The sequence below is a fragment of the Oryzias melastigma genome, linkage group LG21 (assembly GCF_002922805.2).
Source record: "Oryzias melastigma strain HK-1 linkage group LG21, ASM292280v2, whole genome shotgun sequence".
NCBI classification, from domain to species: Eukaryota; Metazoa; Chordata; class Actinopteri; order Beloniformes; family Adrianichthyidae; genus Oryzias; species Oryzias melastigma.
The window spans coordinates 26,217,176-26,225,101 of NC_050532.1; the positions used below are offsets into that span (position 1 = coordinate 26,217,176).

Here is a 7,926-nt window from a genome sequence, read left to right on the forward strand (position 1 = left end):
ATGACTCCACCAGGACTCCAGTCATACTTTTTATTTATGTCCTAAAAGGAAAAGACTTTGCATCTTATTGTCTAAGTTTTAAAAGAGAGAGAGACTTATCCGGCAATTTCTTGGCCTTAAACGTCATACATTCCCAAGTTCTGTGAATCTCAGAACCCCCAAAAATCTAAAAACCTGCAGATTTTCTCAGCACATTTCTCCATCTCGTCTGATTCATATCAGCTTAAATGAAGTCTTGGACTCTTTCTTTGCTGTAATTGATAGATAGAGACTAATAAATAAGCCATGCACCTCGGAGCCAGCTCCATTAAACATATCAGCTGGTTAAGACCAAAGCCCCGAGGCTGGCTGCCCGGCCTCAACGGGATGCTGCCACTTCTGCCAATTAAATCTCTCACATCAGCATGAAATACATCCCAGCTGTCAGCGCCGGTTCACTCTGGACGGGTCCGCAGTCCATCGGAGCCCAGGTTTATGATTCCCCGACTAATTACATCGGACTTTTTATTTGCCTCCATTTGTTTCATCGTAAAAGCATCATTGTGATGATACCTTTTGTTCCCGTTATTAACGAAGATAAATTTAATCAGATTCCTCTGGAAACAAAGTTTAACTGTCGTCCAATAAATGGTTGGGCAGATATACCCCATAGGAAATGAATGAGGAAGTCTTCAAATGTCAACATCTTTAGTAGATTAGCAACAAACCTTTAAGTATGTTCATGGGCTGTTTTCATCTTTTGTAGCAATAAAAGAAAATTAAGTTTAGTTAATATTTTAGCAGAATGCTAACGTTTTAGTTTACTGAGGAATTTTAAGATTTTTTGGTTAGTTTCAGAATCTTTTTGGGCTAATTTAGAGTTTATCTCGTATTTCACGAAATATTTAATATTTTTGCAAAATTGGCATGTAGTAGGGATTTTTAAGCTTTTTTACCACAAAATTTTCAGAAATTTAGGTCAAATTCATTTTTTTTAAATTAAATTCCCAATCTTTTATCAAATTTAATATTCTGGAACTAGCTTTTACTTTTTCAGCAATTAAAGTAAATATACATATCACAGTCTTATTTTAAATAGTCTCGGTATCTTGATTAACAATTTAGATGGGAGTTTAAATGGTAAAAATCCCAAGGTTAAAGTAATAATAATTGATTTAATATCTCTAAGTTTCCCCCCTATGAACATGTTAATTCCTAAATCTATTATCAGAAATGTATGGACTTCCTCCCTCTCATTAATTTCTGATAATGCACACCTCCTCGTGCATTATCCCTTACATGTCTGGCCCAATATGTGGAAGATGAGAGGTTGATTTTCTGTTTTAATCCATCCAGTTTCCACTAAATTCATCTAAACTCAGTTTTACTCGTGAGACGTGTGTCCAGTCTGAGGTGTCTTCGATGCTGGAGGAAACCGTGTAGCTGACAGGAGTGATGCAGGCGTCAGCAGCAGAGAAGAGGGCGGACGACTCAGCCAGCTGCGTCTGTAAGCCTCCTGGCTCAGGTGCTTCACATCAACCAAAGCCAGGAATAAAAGCTGCTGAAACCTTCAGGAGACACACACACACCAGCACAGCCTCTTCACGCAGGTTTAGAGGCTGCCAACCCGTCACTAATGTTCCTCACACTTTCTGACTTGGAAGCTAAACTGAGAATAACATGAGATCGGTGACTGACTGTTTTCAGAGGTTACGTGTGTACATTTCTGAACCTCTTTAGAGTTCTTGAAAATCAAAATCAACACAAAAAACAAACTTGAGCAGCAGAGGAGTCATTTTAGAGGTTTTCCAGCTATTTTTTGGGGCAACTTGTTATCAACAATGGCAGCTGATTTGTCAGGTGGTTTATCTACTTTATTTCTATATGGCCAAATGAAAGCCAAAATGTTTTTTTTTCTAAATTAAACTTGTAATTGTTCATGCTTTGTCCATTTTGGACTGTTTTGGTTTATTTGGTTTATTTTACCTGCTGGTCTAAGGCGTTTGAATGAGATGAGCCTTATTGATGATATACTGAAACTTTACGACTGAAACTGAATTATGTTGCACAACACTTGAAAACTTAAAACATTTGAATGATGAAATATTCTACAAGTTCAATAGTAAGTCTCCTTTGAAGCTCACTAGTTAACTTCTGCAACCACAATATACTAGTTTACTAATGACATGCAAAATCTAACTAGTTTACTAGTGACATTTGTATGTAAGTCTTAGTAGTTCACTAGTGAGTTCAGTAGTTAACTGGTGCGGCTAAAAAAACATTAGTTAACTAATGAGCACATTAAGTTATTACTATGTAACTAGTAAGCACATTATTTCTTACTAGTTAACTAGTGAGCACATTACCTTATCACTAGTTAATTACTTAGCAAGCACATATTTTTTTACTATTTATGTAATGACCACATTACATTATCACTTGTTAACTAGTTAGCGCTTTATTTTACTACTAGTTAACTAGTAAGCACATTTTTTTACAAGTTAACTAGTGAACATGTTACTGTTTTACTAGCTAACTATTGAGTACGTTAATTTTTACTAGTTAACAAGTTAGCTTATCATTTTTCTACTACTTAACTAGTGAACACATTACCTTATCACTAGTTAACTACTTAGCAAGCACATATTTTTTTACTAGTTATGTAATGACCACATTACATTATCACTTTTTAACTAGTTAGCAAATTATTTTATTACTAGTTAACTTGTGAGCACATTCATTTTTACTAATTAACTAGCGAGCAATTTTTTTACAAGTTAACTAATGCAAATTTCTTCTGTCTCTCGTTAATTATTAGGCCTTACTTTTTTCTCACTAGTCAACTAGTTAACATTTTTTAACTACTAAAATAGGACTAGATTTTGGTAGCACTAGTTAACTAGTAAGTTTTACAGGAGACTTAGTAGAGAACTTGTACAACATTTGCATGTGACTATTTAACTAGTGGTCTATTTAGAGTGTCACTAGTTAACTAGTTAGCACATTTACATCCCACTAGTAAACTAGAGCACCTTTTTTAAAAACATTACTAGTTGATTAGTTCACATTTTTGTCAGTCGCTTGTTAACTAGTTGTATTTTTGGCATTACCAGTTAGGCTTAAAACAGCCTGATATCAAGGATATTGATTTAATAATAAAAATGCTTACAATAAATTTACTAACTTCAGAACCTCCTGAACTTTCAACTGTTAACTTCACGTTGACCAATGAGCTCTGAGGACAACAACACATCTAACCTCACTTTCCTGATCACGGAGCAGACTTGTTTATGTTCTGTCAAAGTTTTGTTAATCCTCCTGGAGGAGGACGAGAAAATCAAAAACAAACCTTCAAGAACATTTTACAAACACAATTTTTATTGGAGTTAATCTTTAAGTCTTAACCTGGTTCTCTAGTGTAATTTTGTCTCAACTGTTGCTTTAATTATTAATTCTTCTCTGAATTCTGTGCAGATTTAAATGATTTTTAATACCGTTGATTACTTCATGACTTGATGCGTTGCCATGGTAATGGAAAAAGTGAAAAAAGAAAAGACTTTGAATCCCGAAGTAGAAGACTCTGTAGCAGAGCTGGAGTCATTCATGGGGGAATCTCAAACCACGGACAAATCAAATCGATGAGCTTGGCCATGGAAAGTGTCAAGAGAAAAGCAGGTAGGCCGGTTTGTTTGTTCAAAACAGATGGTGTGGTGCTGATCATTTCAGGGGGTCCAATTTACTTTGTTTTCTGCAAAAAACTCATTTAGCTGTTTTCTACGCCAGAATGCCCCTCCCCTCTCTGTACAGGCGGCGGCCTCTGATCGTCCTGCAGTGATCGCCTCGCTCATTCAGCCATTCAGAAACCCTGTTAGAGCGGCTTGTCTTTGCGGATCTACAGTAACCCTTCAGAGGGACATTTTCTGTATTTGTCAACCCAAAACACACATCATTGTGTTCTGTACTAAAACTTGTGTTTGATATCGTGCCCACGTATTTGGCTGCGGTGGAGAAACGTGTTGGAGTGAATCCTAAACTTCTTTATCTCATCTGTACACGCTGTGCGTTCATATTTAAGAGGACTGAACGCCCGACGAAGGCTTCTGCTTCTACTGTGACAGAAATCATCAACAAATGCCTGGAAATAACACAAAAAGAAGGTTTTGGTTGGCAGGAGGTCTGAGCTCAAGCTGATATTAAACATTAAAATGACACGGTCCATTGCCCCCACTCACAATATTCCTCCGTGTCGGGGGAGACTCTGTGAAACCGCACAATTAATGCTTACAGGCAGAGTCCTGCATTATTTAAACCCCCGACCGCTCCGATAGTCCTGACTGAGAGGGGGAAACAGATTGTTCACTTTAATTAAACTAATTTTCAGAATTGGGTTATCACTTACATGTCATTTATTTAGAACCATAAAACGACAGAATTTATCCCTTCAAAGGGGAAAACTGCAGCTCAGGTTACTTAAAAATACTCCCACTTTTGACAGACCAGTTCATGACATTTTCTTAGTATTTTAGCAAGTCAGATTATCCTCAGCGCTTTGCTGGGGGACTTCAAATGTGTGTTTATCTGCATCTCGAATGGCTTCAAGCAGCCGCCTCCCAAAGTCTGTTTTCTCCCTGCAGGTCTGCTGAAGTCTCCAGTGTTCTGTCTGCCTTGAACTTCATCTTTTCTGGTGCAAAGAGGATTTGTTAATGTCAATCATATAACAAAAGGGGAAATTCAAATCACTTTAGAGCATTAAAAAGGTAATTTGCAGTGATGAACCAGCAGGAAATCATCACTAATCAAGTTTCTTAACAGTAAGGTAGACATTCTTTTTTCTTGACCTCTATTTTTAACTGAAATGACGTGGATGGAAAACTTAGTTTGGAATGTTTGAAGCTAATTGAATACATTAAAAGCAATCTTCACATTTCTGACACTCCACCAGAGTTCATGAGGAGCCAGAGGATCGTGAGTGAGAGGTGAGAAGAACCATGAAAGGATTACAGAACATGTGGGATGAATGATAAACGCTTGGTCTCTTTCTGGAATTGGAATTAGAGGTATGAAGAGTACAACCACCCACTTCTGACACGTATGTGTGACCAAATAAAACTGAACATGTTTCAGGCTGAAAACACAGTCATTCCAACAGATTAGAGTTTTCCACACAAGGAGAACTCTGGAAATCCTGGAAATCCTTCCCAACCAGGATGCCTCCACAGACACAATGAGAACTCATACAGGAGGTCATCAAAGGACGTGAATATCCTAAAATTACATTAAAAAGAAGACCACAAACAAGCATGGAGGTGGTTGTGTGATGGTTTGGAAATGTTGTTCAAAAGCAGTTGTTCTTCAGTAGAACAAAGCCAAGAAGTTAGATTAGTTTGAAATCAAGACTTAAATCTGATTAGGATTACTTTAAACGGCTGTTTTTGCTGGATAAACTTGAATGTTACTGACCTCCACAGAGACCAGAAAGAATCATATTTAGTTATTACAACACATAACCGTAAATTTAAAAATAAAGCACTTCATTTACACACTTCTAAATACCAACAAGTCATTTTTTCCCCTCTCTGGATTGTTAATGGCAAAGTCTTTGCAGTAATATTCTACATAATCATCATAAAGCGTTTTTAAAGTGATGGGAGCAAAACTTGGGATATGGATCATGGACGAAAGTCTTGGTGTGACTATAACTGTAAGGAGGTGTAGATCAGGTATGGTCACATACCTAGACAAACGTTTTAACATTGTGTAGTCATAATATATCTCTCATTCCTTTACATAGGTTTGGATTTTGAACCAATTAACTAAATAATCGCCTATATATTTATTAAAGTAGGGTCTATTAAAGATTAAATGTGTTTTAGTTGTCTAAGCAACCAAACCTTCCGGTTTTCTATCCCAAGTTGAGGTCAGATGACCTTTTGATTCAAGTTTCACTCGCGTAAAGCCAGTTCTTCTGCTTATCTCGTTCCTCAAGAGACATTATTTGTTTTCTTCCCTACTGACCAATGAAAGTGTGTGTAGGAATTCTGTAGCTATTTTTAACGGGTTACAGAAGGACAGACGAACGAGTGGTTCTTCCGAGATGTTTCTGTGCTGCAAAGGTCACTTAGAACCAAAGAACAAATGCAAAATAATTTAGAGTTAAGCTGTAATGAAAGAGCTTAATTCGGTTTCTACCTAAACTCATTACAGAAACGTTCCCGTTTTCCCGTCTAACATCATTTTTTAGTTCTGTGGACAGCAGCACATGTTACAACAGTCCTGAATCTGTCCCCAATCGTCCAGGACATCTTTTACCTGTTGTGTCTTACTTTCCTTAGGTGCAAATAAAAGGAAGATTTAAAGGTTGGACAGAAAATAGGGCATAAAAATTCAATCTGCTCAGTCAAATAGATGGCAAACCCCTTGACGGCTCACCGCCGAACAGATGGTATTACAATATGAGAACAGCATTAATAAAAGGGGCTATCCATTATTGTGTCTGTTCTGGGAGTGTAGCACATTACTGCTGAGGCCTTCATTCGGCCAACTCCTTCAGCTGGTCACTCCACCTGAGGAGGACTACACTAGAAAGGCTGATACATCATTTGCTGTCCAATTAGAAAAAAGGCACCTTTCCAGTTAAGAACAACGGACTTACACCGAATTCAGTCGTAACGGGAAGTGATGGATTCATATTTCAGATGCGCTCCGTCTAATCGCACTTAATTAGGGTTCTTAAAATGTTAACAGTCGACTTAAAGGATAAAAGTGGAATCTGTCACTAAAAGATTTATGGCCGACATTGTTTTATCAAAAGCTTTCTATTGATTTGCAGTCAAAGTTCAACCATTAGGATAATAAGCTCATGGAGAAGCCGGTTTGGGAAATGACGGCGACTTTCAAAAAAAGAGATGAATTGCATTCTGGGAAGATGTTTCCCTCATATGACTTCCCAATAGCTGGACTTGATGTAGCCTCACGCTAGGTTCAAAAACATGATTGTGTTTGTCAATTGTGGTGTTTTACTGAGAAAAATTGATTATATTTCGAAAACAAACTGGATTTTCTCATGTATCTTGATATAATTGATGCCAGAATTGATGCGGATCGCCTGTGCACAAAATAGACCAGACCCTAAATAGATCCGCTGCATGGCGCGAGCCTTCCGCGGAGGACCGCGGCGCTCCGCGCCTGGTGTGAATCACACCATAGGTTAACTAGGGCAATGAATGGAGGCGGGCTCTGTTCCGCGGCGCTTCTGTGTCCAGAGTGAACCAGGCGTCATTCCATTTCAAACAAAAAGAAAGTGTTTAAATGTAATTTTTGAATCGGTGACGTCATATCCGGCGTTTACAAAAACAAAAACAAAGTAGTGAGCATTGTGTCCGAATTACCTTTAAAATCCAGGACACTGTACAGTTCCTCACTAAATAACTTTTTATTAGTACGGGTTAGGGGGGGAATTCGGACATGGTCAGTGTTTTCTAATTTGGAAGCCACTCCCACTCAATGACATCATCAATAGTCCCCACACATTTAGCATGTGGCTGCCAGCGCTCGGAAAATACAAAACAAAAAAAGTCCTGCTAAAGCAAAAAGTCATTGCTTACATTTCCATGTAAACTTCTGTGCTTCAGCACGACGCAGTATTGAGACCAAAATTAATATAACAGGATTTAATGAGTGAAAAGGGAAGAATAAAGTGGCGAACATGCATCTCTGAGATCCTTATATCACATAGGAAACTCTGCATTACCGACACCGAACCCCAGAAAGTCAACCTCACTGACAGTAACTTAATTCTGAGTCATCAAAAGTTTCAGAATTTCTTTGTTTTTGACTCCGAAGCTTCACAAGATTCTCTTTCATCTTCAAGCACAGCTCTGATAAACAGACAATTTTGGTTCTTTTCTCGTGAATTACCGACTTTTCTCTTGTAATTTACAATTTTTT

The 7,926-nt window shown here is 37.8% G+C and overlaps 1 long non-coding RNA gene across 3 annotated transcripts; it reads left to right on the forward strand.

Annotated features, from left to right (window-relative positions):
- Positions 1–3,511: 3,511 nt before the first annotated feature.
- LOC112155484 lies at positions 3,512–5,261 on the forward strand. 3 transcript variants are annotated; one of them, XR_002920798.1, is made up of 4 exons: positions 3,512–3,654; positions 4,614–4,795; positions 4,922–5,036; positions 5,129–5,261. It is a non-coding gene; the product is annotated as an uncharacterized LOC112155484 (long non-coding RNA). The 3 variants fall into 3 exon arrangements; XR_002920797.2 differs by having other exon boundaries at positions 5,104–5,260; XR_002920799.2 differs by having other exon boundaries at positions 4,614–4,736; positions 5,104–5,260.
- The last annotated feature ends 2,665 nt before the right edge of the window (positions 5,262–7,926 follow it).